This window comes from Bidens hawaiensis, unplaced genomic scaffold (genome assembly GCF_021521415.1).
Source record: "Bidens hawaiensis isolate Kalapana, Puna unplaced genomic scaffold, B.hawaiensis_p1.1 tig00009385_1, whole genome shotgun sequence".
Lineage (NCBI taxonomy): Eukaryota > Viridiplantae > Streptophyta > Magnoliopsida > Asterales > Asteraceae > Bidens > Bidens hawaiensis.
This window is the reverse complement of record NW_027491692.1, coordinates 667,112-682,630: the sequence shown is the minus strand read 5'-3', so window position 1 is coordinate 682,630 and position 15,519 is coordinate 667,112.

Below are 15,519 nucleotides of genomic sequence, written 5' to 3'. Positions count from 1 at the left end.
TTTTAAACCAACCTCTTTTGATCTGAAACCCTTTCTGACTTCGCACCGTTTTAATCTAAAACATGTTCTGACCTGGCCCTTTTCGACTCAAAACCGTACCGACATGAATCGAACTAAATTGACCCTTTTTGTATCGACTACACATGACCTGAGCTCGTATGACTCGATTTGTTGCCAATCATGACCGGTAATCACGTAGTGTACTAATTTTTTAAAGTTAAAAAAGTATAACAATATCATACTCAAATTAAAGAGAATAAAATGTTCCTTTTTATGATGTAATTTGTTTTAAAAATATTAACGTGTGAAAAAGTTATGGTATATTAAAGAGTCATGGGGGTAGTTAGGTTTGAATAAGGATAAAATATGTAACTATTATATAAATTAACAAAAGTTGATAAAAGTTCAAGTACCAAACTTGTAAATTTAAATGTAAAAGCTTCTAGCTTTTTCTTAAACGCACGCTAAGTAGCGTTTAGATATTGAGCTTTTTCTCCATCCTTAAAAGCTTGAAGCTTCTTCAAGTCTTCAACCAACAAAGTTTTTTGTTGAGTATGAGTTTTTTCTTAAAAACTTAAAGCTTAAAGCTCCTAAAAGCTTTTTGCCAAACATACCCAACATTGCATATGTATTTTTATTTTTTAATTTTTAGCCAATCAAATGTTTCTATGTATTTTTTTATTGCACTATTTAACATAAGGCTAATTTGATTTTTCTCAAAGAACTTACGTGGTTATTTTTTTTTCGAAATAACTAAATACAATTTTTTTTTTTACTTTTTTTCTTTCAGTATTTATTTTTAACGACCAACAAACATAGAATGGCTAGGTATTCCGTACGGTATGACCCAATTGCTAAGGGCTACCGTCAGCTAGCCCAACCCAGCCGTATGGAGTTATTTTCAAAATATATATTAACAAAATCAGAGTTATTTTCAAAAAAGGTATTTATGGTCTCCTAAACGGTTTTTACACATGCCTAGATGATAGGTAACCGTTTAAAACAATTAATGATAGGTGTTTAAGTACAATTAATTTTTTAAAAGAAAGAGCACTCACCTTTCACTAACCATAGCATATGTTAAATGATAGTGAGTGAGGACAACCCTCGTGTACGTTTCATAATTTCACAATCACTAACTATTGCATATGACTTAATTTAATAAAGAGCTTCTAATTAACGATCCTAATGACCAAATCACTTTCCATTTTCTGAATTCAATCTTTGATTTTAAATGCCAAACTGAAAGTTGCAGCAAATATATGCAATATATATAAGTGGAAGAATTAATGAAGATGGAAAAATGAAGAAGAATAAAGATGAAAAAGAATGAAGGAGCAAAATTGAAAAAGGGCTTATGTGAAGATGAAACCATCTTTTTAGTTGTAACTTATTAAACAAGGCCACAGTAGGTTAGTGCAAGAGGAAATAGGATTTCTTATTGTAAGCAGTTCTCCAAAATATGAAAAGCAAAATCTTCTCTAAGAAATATCAAGAGAAAGAAAGAGCTCAACTTTTTATGGTGTGTGATGAGTTTCCCAAAAAGAATAACTTTCGACCTCTGGTTGTTTTAGTAAGACCCGACATTCCAGTATTAAGATTAAGAAAAAGCATTAAAAGGTGGGATATAATATAATATAAATACACAATTTATATAAATTATATGTGAAAAAGAAAGAAAAAAACTATTACCTAAAAAAGCAAAAGCTTGGTATTATGAAATTCAAGGATAAGCATCTCTTCTTTTAACCTTAAAAGATATCTACTTTAGAATCGCCAAAAAAAGATTATTATCTTCTTTGCTTTAAACTTTTTATAACCCATTAGCATAAGGATGGAATTTGTCTTTTAATCTTTATCCTTTTGACCTAACTAGGGTTCCTTCACGCCAATTAAGCTACATACGATCTTAGGTTAGCATGAATACATATTTCCCTTTTTAAAGACTTTCTAAAATCATATTTGAGCAAGTAAAGATATATTTTAAAGATACGGTGTCAATTGAATATCAAATACAGAGTACATATTATGAAAAATTATCAGTGTCACCGATCATGTGACATAAATTAAGGGTTCTTGGTGAGTTGATCCGCCCTTTCTGCTTCCTTTTTTATTGAGTTATTTTCGGTACTAAATGATAAAACTAAGGCAATGGCAATATTAAATACGAGTTAATTAACCTAGTTATATGTAATACACTAAAAAAAATCATGCGACTTATATTGCAGGACTTAGTTACAGAAGACAATGATTTGGTGATCATCCTATAACCCGGTTTTACAATCGGGTATGATAAGGTAACATATATGACTATTTAAACAAGGTCAAAAAGAAAAGGCTAAAAGAAAAATCATGAATGAGAGCATTCTCATCCAACCGGCCTTCATTTAATGTGAGGGGTGTTTTTATAATTTAGAGAGTGATTCAGGGTGTTGTGATTGAAGAGTTTTTATATTTTAGAAAAAGTAGTGATTTTCTGTATATTTGAAAAGCTACTGTTCGCCCCATATAATTTTTTAATATATTTTGAAAGTGGTTGTGAGTGAAGGAAAGAGAAAAGGTAATGATAAAAGGTATAGAAAGTATTATTTAATTGAAATAAAGAGAAAAAATGTAGTGAGTTTTAGTGTAACTTTTGGTTTAGGAATAAGGGATGGGATGAGAATGCTCTTAATCTCTAGAAAAATATGCATAAAAAAATATACATAGTAACATAAGTAGCCAAGTGCTAGAAATAATACTAAGGTTTTCAGATATAGTTACGTAAATATACATACATTTATAAATAGAAAGATGATCGAAGGAATTTAAATTTAAAGTGTGTTTAAAGTATGATAGTTCAGACTTTGAAAAATTATCTGAAATTTATTTAAAAATAAAAAAAATCATATTCTATTATACTTAGAATCAAAACTGAAGTTTTTTTTTTCTGAGTTCGATAGTACTGAATTGTTCAGTGATCAGTATCACTACTAGGTTCCATTCATTAATTGTTGTTGTTATGATTATGATTATGGTTGGGTCCTGCCAGGGACACCGCCTCACCACCACCCTATACGCCGCATATAGGTCTATACGTGACATATTTGGGTAAGATTTGACCTCCTAGCCTGGCCTGTCATAGGGTTGTCGGATCGTACGGGCTATACGCCGCGTATAGACCTATACGCGGCGTATTGTCTTTTGTATATTTTTGGAGCCCGGCTCCCTCCCCTTCCTCTCCACCATTTCTTTTTTCCTTTATTTTTTTTCTTAACCCTCACCCTCTTCATTCAACAAACACCAACAACCATATATGTTTCCGGAGTCGGACGAGGAGATGTCGGACGGGTAACGGTCAGTCGGAGTTAAACCATGTATGTTTCCGGAGTCGGACGAGGAGATGTCGGACGGCGCTAATGGTCAGTCGGAGTTAAACCAGGTTTCGTTTTATCTTTATTTTTTACATGTTAGGACATAGTTGTAGATGTTAGGACAAAGACTTGGTGAATGGTTTACTTTAGAAATTTGTCTAGGCACCGACCGTTTGACGGTAGAGGTGCACAAATCGGTTTTTTTGAAAAAACCGGTTCGGTTATTAACCGGACCGGTTTTTTTTATCCAGAAAAAAACCGGTTCGGTTAATAACCGGACCGGTTATTAACCGGTTTTTATCAATGAAAACTCTAACCGGCCAAACCGGTTTGGACCGGTTTAGAAACCGGTTAGAACCGGTTATTAAACCGGTTTTTTTATAACCGGTTTTTAATAACCGGTCTAACCGGTTAACCGGTTTTTTTTTTTTTTTTTTTTATTTTTTTTTTTTTTTTGCTTTAGGGTTTAGGGTTTAGGGTTTCGTTGTTAGCATTCTTTGCTTGGAAGATTAAAAACACATAACTTTCATTTATAGCTTTTACATTAAAAATACAAACATTAAATCGTTATCGCATATTCGTAACTCAAAAATACAAACATTAAAGAATGCTTAGACACGATTACATTAACAAGTTGATGTTTGTTACTCATTTTCTTCGCTACCCGATCCCGAGCTATTCCTTAGGTAATCGTCGTACGCGGCTTCTTCATCGGTCATTGGTTGAGTGTGTCCTTGATTGACCTCGTCTTCATACAAGGCCGCCTCATACTCCATTTCCCCCTCGAGTGAGCGTTGATGTTGTGCCCTATCTAAAGAGTCCAAGTAATCCTTGTAGCAAATCGACATCTCTACAGCTGGTGGAGTGAGTCGAGTCCTCCTAATCGATATAACCCTGCCAGAAACAGAAAAAGCAGACTCCGAAGCTACCGTGGAAGCTTGGACCGTTAGTAAATCTTTGGCCATGGCGGCGAGGATCGGAAACTCATCCTCCTTACCTCTCCACCAAGCCAGCAAATCAAGACTTCTAAATTCATCCGGAGTCATGTGTTTCACAAAGTTGGTACCACCATACCTTCCAAGTTCACTGCTTGGGGTGTTTACCCTTTGACGTTTACCGGCGTCTTCCCAAATCATGTAGTACATCCCCATTTCAAGGTCGGTTTGGGATTGGGATTGGGCAACAGCTCTTAACGAGTCATGAATTTGGGAAGACGACCCGTGTTTTGTAAGGTAAACATCATACATGTTTGCCAAGGTGGTGTTGAAAGCATTCTTTAAAGTTTGGTTATAATGGGGGTTTTGATCGTCGTTTAACTCTAGCTCATCACAAATTTTTTCTATTAAAGCTTCAACACCACCAACATTGATGCAAGGGTTTAACGCAGCCGCACAGGTCAAAACAGCGGGTAGTTGTTGAAAATATTTTCTAAATTTTTCTTTCATTTTTGCACCCATATCAAAATAAGGTGCACCCCTACAATGAATTTCAGTCAACTTTGTGCACATGACAGCAATTTTTGGTAAAGCAATGGGGCTTGTTGGATAGTAAACCCCGGATAAACTAGTTGTGCAAGATTTAAAAATTTGAAGAACCTCCGTAACGATCTCAATCAATAACCAGTTTCTAGGATCGTACGGTGCACATTTACCCCTATTTGACAAAATTTGATGAAACGCAATTAACGATTGTTTTTGTTGGATGGCTTTCTCAAACATTTCACAAGTCGAGTTCCATCTTGTTGGACAATCCCAATTAGGCCCCAACCATTGACAGTTAGCTTCTTCACAAAATTTTTTGTATCTTGAAAATGTTGAATTGTTGCTAAAAACATCTCGTAACATTCTTTTAAAATTGTTTCTTTGCGTTTCGATCACGTTTAACCCATCTTGCACGGCCAAGTTGATAATATGTGCAATGCATCGGCTATGAAAAAACGCTCCATCACAGATAGGTTTATACTTTAATTTTAAATGGCCAACCGCGGCCGTATTGTTGGACGCGTTATCAAACGATATTGAAAAGATTTTATCTTCAATCTTGTATTGTCGAATGACTTTATCCAAGAGTTTAAAAATATTTCTACCCGTGTGCGGGTAATCAAACAATTGAAACGCAACGGTTCGTTTCATCATTTGCCACGACCGGGGGTCAACCCAATGAGCCGTCACACAAATGTATGAGTCGGGCGAACCATTAGGTACCGACCACACATCCGTTGTTAAGTTCACACCAGTTTGTAAGTTTGAAAAGTATGAAATTAGTTCGGACTTAGCGTTTTTCCATGCTTTAAGACAATCTCTTCTAAGGGTCGAACGACTTACGTGTTGGTAGCGTGGTTGAACATACTTTTGCATCATCTCCGTGAATTGAGGGTTGTCGAAGTGGTTGAAAGGAAGTGATTGTTGAATCACAAAGTTGCCAAACTGTTGACGTACCGCTTCAAGGTCGTACGTAAACACCGTTCCTTGATTCGTCATCTCCGGCTGCGAACTACTTCCGGATTCGTCCTTCAAGACCTTGCAAGAGGGCTTTTCTACATGAGCTCTTAAACTGGAGTTTGCTTCTTTGTTATAAAACTTCAAACAATGTTTGCATCTAGCTTTTTGGGTTCCGTTAGACATTTCGCATAGGTCGAAATGTTGCCAAATATCTTGGTTTCGTTTCGTGGGGATGACCCGAACGACGGTTTCTCCCGTGTTCGAGGCACCCATGTTGACCGATGAAGCAGCACTTTGGGAGGCCATGATAATCGACTACGAATTAAGAGTGGTATACTCGAGTATGAAATAAACGACTACGAAAGAAGAGCGTTTGGAGTTGTATAATCGCGTATGAAATAAACGTTTAGAGCGTTTGGAGTTGTATAATCAAGTGTGATCTAACCAATACCCAACCTAAACTATATATAGATGTTTGTGGGGGTAAAATGGTAAAAAAACAAAAAAAAAACGGCTAAAAAACGGTCAAAAAAAAAAAAAAACGGCTATAAAGCCGTTTGGTAACGTTCGAAAACCGGTTTAACCGGTTAACCGGTTATTAAAAAACCGGTTAACCGGTTTTTTTTATAACGGTAATAAACCGGTTATTTTAAAAACCGGTTAACCGGTTTTTTAATAACCGGTTATTTAAAAAAACCGGTTTTTTTTATAACCGGTTATAAAACCGGTTTTGGCTCCAAAACGTATAACCGATACGTAAACCGGTTACGTAAACCGGTCAAACCGGTTTTTAAAAAAACCGGTTTTTAAAAAACCGGTTTCCGGTTGAACCGGCCAAACCGGTTCCGTAACCGGTTTTTTTGAACACCTCTATTTGACGGTAACCCTAGTTCGCCGGGCCTCCTAAACTTAAAATAGATTTCCTGTATTGTTACCGTTAGCGCTAAAATTTTTATTACATTATTACTATTAAAATATTAATATTATTATTAAGATATTGTTGTTATGAAAATATTATTGTTAGTAAAATAAAATACTATTATTGTATTTATTAAAATAGTATTATTATTATTAAAATAATAATATTTAAATACTATTTAAATATAAATTATTATATTATTATTATTATTATTAAAATAATTACAGTAAAATACTATTAAAATATTAATTATTATATTATTATTATTTTTATTCTAAACATATAATTATTAGTATTAAAGCATTAATTTTTCTATTATTATTAGTACTAAAATATTATTATTATTAGGTACCTGATGTACGTCTGAGAGTCAGATGCCGGGATTAGGCGGCGAAGCAAGACTTTCGGAGGTACGTTTGTATAGCGTATTGTATAATATAATATAATATAATAATATTAATATATTATTATATTGTATTATGTTACATTTATGTTAGTTAGTTTTTCTAGAAAAGAGCATCAGTGTTGTCTTATTATGGTTTTTTTTTCTTTTTTTTATTTCTTTTCTTTTGTTATTATTAATGTTATTTATGATTATTATTAATATTAATAATATTTAATTATCAATAACATATTATTGTTGGAAATTCGATAAAGGGCGTTTAGTAGCAGGACTTATTTGGGAAAATTGACAATGCGAAACGAACTTTTAAATCATTGGCTGCTTTCGTTATGGGCATCTTCAATCAGTTACAGTGGCTTACTTGGGAACACTGGCATTTCCAAACAAACTTTCAATTTCTTGGCTGCTTTCGTTATCGACATCTAAAATCTGGCTCTTCGATTTCTTCGAACTCCAACGGTCTTGACCGCCGGTCACCACTAACAACCGTAGTTGTGTTCACTCGAACACATATCAGTCATCACTAAGCTTAAGCTTAGGCTTGTTATTAGTTTTATTTTTAGTTGGGGGTATTCTAAGTTGTTCATGTTGCGTATATTAAAGAATTATCGGCTTATATATATACGTATATATATATATAGTAGATGTGCGGTGTAATAATTCATTGCGTCGAGATAACCAGCACCATATCGAGACGCTAGTTTGATGAGTTTGAATCTCTCGGATCCGCGGTATCCGCTAACGACAGCGAGAACGTGAGCCGCTACTTTGGAGAGATAGGTGGAAATTCGGTCATTGCTCCAACATAACGAGCACCAGATTGAGATATTAGTTCGCACTTAGTTAAACCGGTTGACACGTATGCAGACGTGGATTTAGGTTAGGTGTTGACCCGGATATTAACACGTTTGTTTACAGCATTCGTTGACACGTTTGCATAATACACAATGAAAGCACAAACTCAAACAACAATCCATACAATAGCAATTGTCTTCGTTATTTTTCTCTTCTTCTTGTTTAACTGGTCGTTGAAGAGAATTGTTATTGTATGGATTGTTGTTTGAGTTTGTGCTTTCATTGTGTATTATGCAAACGTGTTAATATCAGTGCCAGCACGAAGCCTAAATCTACGTCAGCATACGTGTCAACCGGTTCAGGTAAGTCCCGGCTAATACCTCAGTCTGGTGCTCGTTGAGCTGGAACAATGACCGAATTTACACTTATCTGTCCAAAGTATAGACTCACGTTCTCGCTGCCGTTAACGGATACCGTGGATCCGAGAGATTGAAACTCATCAAACTAGCGTCTCGATCTGGTGCTGGTTATGTAGGCGCAATGAATTCTTATAACGCACATCTACTATATATGTATACGTATATATATACGCCGATAATTCTTTAATACATGCAACATGACCAACTTATAATACCCACAATTAAAAATAAAACTAATAACAAGCCTAAGCTTGACGACTGATATGTGTTTGAGTGAACAAAACTACGGTTGCCGGTGGTGGCCGAAGGTCAAGACCGTTGGAGTTTGAAGATATCGAAGAGGCGAATTTGAGATGCTGATACCAAGAGCATCCAAGAAAGGGTTCGTTTGGCACTGCCCGTTTTTCCCAAGGTAATCACCGTAACTGATTCAAGATGTCCATAACGATATCAGCCAATAAATTGAAGGGTCATTTTGCAATGTCAATTTTCCAATATAAGGCCTGCTACCCGAACACGCTTTGCCGAATTGTGAATAATAATATATTATTCATAATTAAAATAATATTAATAATAATTATTATAAATAACAAAAAAAAAAGAAAAAAAAAACAAAAAACATAACAAGACAAGTTGGTGGGTTTTTCTAGAAAAGCTCCCTTATACGCCGCGTATAGACCTATACGCGGCGTATTAGTTTGATTCCAACCTGCCCTACAAAAGCTGGGCAAGGTTGTCAAATCATACCTTATACGCCGCGTATAGGCCTATACGCGTCGTATTGCTTTTGCTGAATTATTGGAGCCCGGCTCCCCTCCCTTCCCTCATTTCCTTTCTTTATTATAAATGGAGACGTTGTATCTCTCAACGTTCAACAAAAAAACAACACAACATTTATACTATATATACCCAGAATGTCTTGGTTTAACCATTTATTTCCAGAGGAGGAGCCGGGTTACGCCGCTAACGATCAGCCTGGCACGTCGTGGTTACCCGACTTGAACCAGGTTTCGTTATATATTTATTTAGTATGAATTTGGTAGTTTTTTTTTACTAACACATGCTGCATTACGTTTTGTTAGGAGTATGTCGGGTATGATACCCAGCCCCAACAACCTTACTGTCAGCCCGAACAGTTTTATGGTAACACTGGCTCGCTGGGCTTGCCAAACTTGAACCAGGTTTCGTTATATAGTCTTATTGTAAATATATGGTTATGTTATTATTATTTTAACATTCTTATTTATTATTAAAATATTATATTTTATTTTTTATAGGTATTATTGTTATTTATTATTATCACTAGCACTGTTGTTTGAATTTCTAATTTATGTATGGTAGGAGTACTTCGTGTCAGATTACGGTAGTCAGCTGTCGTACCCGTCATCTGTCGCCTGGTCGGATTATGGAGGTCAGCCAACGTCATCGTACCAGCCACCGGTAGCAAATGATCCGTTTTATGGAACCGAGTCTTCATCGCACCACGGGTGAAATGATCAAGTCGGGCCAAACCCAAATAACGAAGATGGGTACGATGACGGTTATATTATCGAGGTGAAGGTTTCGTATAAAACAGATGTTGTAAGACACCGTGTGTTTTGTTTAAGTTAATATTGTTTGTTTGTATGTTATTTAATAAACGGCTTAAGAATTAGCGTAAAACGTTTCAGAGTTTTGAGAGCCGCGAGGAGCTGGAGAAATGGGTAAAAATTAGAGGGCGGGAGCATGGGTTTATTGTTGTTGTCCAGCGGTCAAGGAAAAACGCCGTGGACCTTGCATGAAATCGTGGAGGCGAACCCAAAATAAAGGCGACAGTGAGACGTACCGGCAGCATCAAAAAATGCTCTCCGTTTAAGATCCTGGGCAGGTACGACTCGAGGGGTGCATGTTGGAGGGTTCAAGTGGTAAACGAGACTTACAACCACGATCTCGTTGAATTCTAGGAGGGGTGTGCGTCTTTTAGAAAATTGAACACCGACCAGCTGGTTATGGTTGAGAGTTTACACAGGGCCGGCGTGAAGCCGCAAGAAATCGAAGCAGCCCTCCGCGAAAAGTTTCCCGGTGTGCAACCTGTAATAAAAGATATATACAACCACACCGCCAAGATTAGGAGGGATGGGCTACTAGGCGACACCCCTATGAAGGTAGTTCAAAACACTTGTAGTTTTAATGTGTACTTGTCGTGCTTGTAATATTTACCAAAGTTTTATTTCATCCAATGCAGGCGCTAGAAAACTTTCTCGCAGGCAACGGTTTCACGTTATATACCCGGGAGAGTGATACCGACGACAGGACGGAGGAAATTTTCTTCTGTCATAGTAACTCGCATAAGATGTGGCGTGCGTTTCCCGAGGTGCTGATAATTGACACGACGTACAACACCAACATGTACGACTGTCCGTTGGTTCAGTTTATCAGTGTTACCTCGACATAACAGTCGTTTTGTATCGACGCCGCGTATGTGATCAGGGAACGGCAGAGGAACTTCAGATGGACTTTGGAGAAACTTAAACAAATGCTCGATGACTGCATGGAGCCACACGTGATCCTGACTGACGCGGACCCTCATGAACGCATGCGACGCGGTCTTCCCTAATGCCACCAAAAATTTATGCAGGTGGCACATATCCGAGAATATAAGGAGAAAATTTAAGGGCCTATATAACACGGAAATGGGGACGGACTTTGCGTACAGGTGGAAGGTCCTGTATCAGTCGCCGACGGTGCAGGAGTACGACCACCGTCACCTCAACATAGAGCGTCATTTGATACGGGACAATAGAGCCGGTGAGTCCTTCGTATCACCTGACAGTTTTTAATAGCCTAAACATACGTCTTAATAACGTGGCCTTTTATTTTTCAGAGGTCTAGCAATACATTCGCAAGAGCTGGCTGGATCCATACAAACACAAGTTTGTAGCCTGCTGGATCGACGAATGACGAAACTACGGTGAAACTACGACGAACCGAGTTGAGAGCCAGCACGCAAATCTGAAAAGGTACCTCAATGGAAGCAACAACTCGCTCGACACAATTTCCAGGCAAATCCTTAAAATGGTCAACTCGCAGATGAAAGAAATCGATAAATCTTTTGAAGCCTCCCGTTCGAAGGTCATGGAAGGACATCGACAGCACGTCTGGTTGAAGAAGCTAATAAACAGGGTGTCGATTCACGCTCTGGGTCTACTTGTGAACGAGTATGGGTTGATACACAAGATGCGTGACGGCGGCGCTTCATGCGACCAACATTTGTATTCGTCTTCGGGGCTGCCAGGTGCTTGTCGGATTGAGGGATACATAGTTAACGACACATGTATCCCAATAGAGGATGTTAACCCGTTCTGGAGGAGGCTTAATTTTGATCCAACCTGTCCGCCGAACGAAGAGCCAGACTACGCAGCAGGTCTATGGGACATCACAGATACACTATCGTCCATAGATGACCCTAATCAAAAGAAAAGTTTTTTCGCCAAGCTCTTCTCTGCTATTCCAGGGAGATCTAAAAAGAAGGAGCCAGAAAAAAGAGATGATCCTCGGGGGCATCCCAAAAAACCAGATCCCCCGAGGCACAGCGCATACACCCCCGATCCAGATCTCCCCAGACACAGCTCCTACAACCCATCCTCGTCACAGGGGCCCAGCCAAGAAACCCCCACCCCATCCTCGCTGACTCGTTCGTTGTACCAGTCAGGGTCGCGGTTTAAAACTCCTCGTGGACGACCTAAGACATCGAAACCTACGGGAGCTCCTGTGACATTCGTCAATTTCGGGTCTTGTTTGTATTCGTTTTTGTATTTGTTTATTATGTAAACCGACCCGATTTGTAAACCGAAGCTTATGTTATAATCAAAATGATGGATTTATGTTACAATATTGTTTCACACTTGTTGGGTCTTGAAAACATCCTATTTTTATTTGTATTTGTATTTATTTATTTATTTATTTATTTATTTTTTTGTTGTTTTGTGTTTTTGTCTTGATCCATTTTGCATGAAAACTCTTGTGTCTCACACCCATATTTGACCACCAACATATACACCACCTTTCCTTTTCATTTTCCCTTGCTACAACTCCAAAAAAAAAACTCTCTCAAACATCAAAGATTTAAGGGTATCTTCTTAAGTGTTCTTGAAGGATTTTGGTCTTTCATCTTAATTAGTTTATGTTGCCTTATTAATACTTGTTTATGGTTGTGCAACATATATATAATATACACCCCTTGTTTACCTTTGGTAGTTACTTCTCCGATTCCGGTCGGTGAGGTTTCGGACCCCATAAGGCAAGGCTTCATGGAGGACTTCGTGTCCTTGATATATATACATCTATATAACTTGTTCATACATATTAATCTTGCTTATTTTAGTTTGTTGGTCATGTTTACAAGTTCCATGGTTATGGGTTTTTAAAAGTCTATGCTTCGGTTTAACTGTAAATAGCTCTAAACCGTAAACCGAACTTTGTTACTAGTTTTGTTTGTTTAAACATACTTAGTGTTAGATTTAAGTTTCTAAAATCATTTTTACAAATTCTTAACCCGAAACACGATCCGAACCGAAAACCGAACTTTTGTTTAAAGACTTTATTGTTGACTTTTGGTATTTTTTTATTTGTACATTATTATACAAGTTCTTTAGTGTTTGGACATGTGGAAACCATCTATGAACTTGTTGTGAGATGGAAACCGAACCAAACCGATTCTTGCTCGCTTAAGACACACAAGTGTGTTTTTTTAGCCATCAAGACTTGTATATTTCTTTAAAAATAGTTACAAATTGATTTTTAAATATTTTCTTAAGTACTTGGAAATGTTGGATCCAACTTGATCTCATAACAAAGTTTGGACCGACAAAACCGAACACTCGCTTAACGTGCGTTGTTAGTTCTAAAACAATGGAACTACATACTTGGTTAAGTCTTATTAAATTTTATTGAGTTATCTCATAACATTCAATATTTTGGAAAGTTGATTTTGGGTTTGACCAATTATCAAGACCCGAACCGACAACCCGAATACTCGATAAAAAAACCCGTTTTAGTATCTTTATTCCAAATGGATTTGCATTCTTGCATTTTACCCACCTTATTACTTAACATAGGTTGAGTAAATATTAAGGTTAGATACTTTAACCCGGTTTCGAGCAAACTTACATTTTTAAAGAGTTATTATTATAAATTCTTAAATAGTCACATTTTAAACATTGAACTTTAATTATTTACATTTCTCAACATTTATTTTGTTTAAAGACCTTCAAGACAACCTTTCTAAATTCAGGACTTCTTTTCTTTTAGGCATTGTGCGTTAAACTCGTCGTTCCAACAAATCTCCAAATTATCATCTTTCAAGTTTACCACTTGAAGGTGAGTACTTCATACCCCATTTTCCATCTTTTATTTTGGGGGTGACATTTCATACTTATTCAACAAAATGCTTTATATTTGAATCTTAAACCACAAACGTAGTTGTATACTTTACCTAAATAATTGCTCGATTTGGTGTTCTATGCTTATATGCCTATGTGTTTATCGCTTTTGGTTGGTGGAACTATAAAATCCTAAACTATTTGGCATCCCCTTATAGCAAGGTGTCGTTAACGTAATGCAATTAACGATAACTATAAAATCCTAGACTATTTGGCATCCCCTTATAGCTAGGTGTCGCTAATGTGTTTAGCGATATCTATTTATCCAAATTACCACTTTTATTTATCGTTTCGTATGCAAGTTTTGTGGCCATCTTTATTATATACTAATATGATTAAACTTATGAATTGCTCACCGACCTTTGTGTTGACAAACTTTATTTTATGAAATGTTGCAGGTTGCATCTTGGTTGATTTATGATTGTGAAGAAAACGACATCAAAGACCTTAGGATATTAGTAAAAATGAACAATATCAATTTGCCATATTTTGTGATATCTTGTTTATGGTTATTTTATGGATAATTGTTATGTGACATTTTCGATGTTGTGACATGAAATGAGTTTATTAAATACTGTCACTTTAATTAGTGTCATGTGCTTATGGACAATCGTTACACCTCGGCATGTTCCGCCGCAGCTCCCCTCGGGTTTCCTTTGATGGTTTCGCCAGCGCAAGTACCGGCGATAGAAACGTTTAGGAGCGTCATTCCTAGCTGGGCCCAGCCGTTCGTCGCAGACATCAAAAACGTACGCCTAGATTCTCCACGTGTTGCTCACCTACCCTCATGTGCAGTTTGATGAGGATTCTCCCGCCCACACACGATACATTCTCCTACGCCAGATGCACCCGTTTCCCAGCACGATTATATTCTGGTCGTTTTTGGAGTCTTGTGACGCGCACCAGCGGGCGGCTGCGTACATTGGACAGGATACGCCCTGGAGCCGATATTTCAGTATGCCACTATCAGACCACCGGGAGCTGACACTGGAGGTTTACAGCACGATACGCGTTACGTAAGTTTACTCCACATTGTTATGTATATTATATTATATTATATTATATTATATTATATTATATTATATTATATTATATTATATTATATTATATTATATTATATTATATTATATTATTGCAGGCCCCGTGCGCCTGGTATGCCAGAGATTCAGATGAGGATGCCAGGCACTGATACGACACAGTCGGAGGTTTACTTCCGCATGTTCGGGCATGACTTCCATCTCTCGATGGAGGAGTTCGCGGTTGCTCTGGGCTTATACACCGCGCAGGAGGTACGCAGCCCGATATACACGGAGAGCATCCACCAGATGCCGGAGGACGAGCTGCGGGTGTGGTGGCGGGCCATCAGCGATCATGACTTCGGGATAGGACCTTGGACACCAGTTCCAAGGTCTCGGCTATTATGGACCCGCTGCACAGGTACGTTCTTAAAATGTATTCTATTGTTTAGTATAACGTAATATATAATATAATATAATATAATATAATATAATATAATATAATATAATATAATATAATATTATATTATATTATATTATATTATATTATATTATATTATATTATATTATATTATATTACACAGATACCTTCACAGGCTGATTGCGATGTCCATCCCGGGTCGCAATCAGGGCGCGGAGCACTGCAACCTGCGCGACCTGTTTTTTTTAGGTGTCTGCTGACTCACAGGCACTGCAACCTCGCTAGGGGGTTTGCAGACTATTTTGTTGGCTACCAGTTCAGGCAGGGACGAG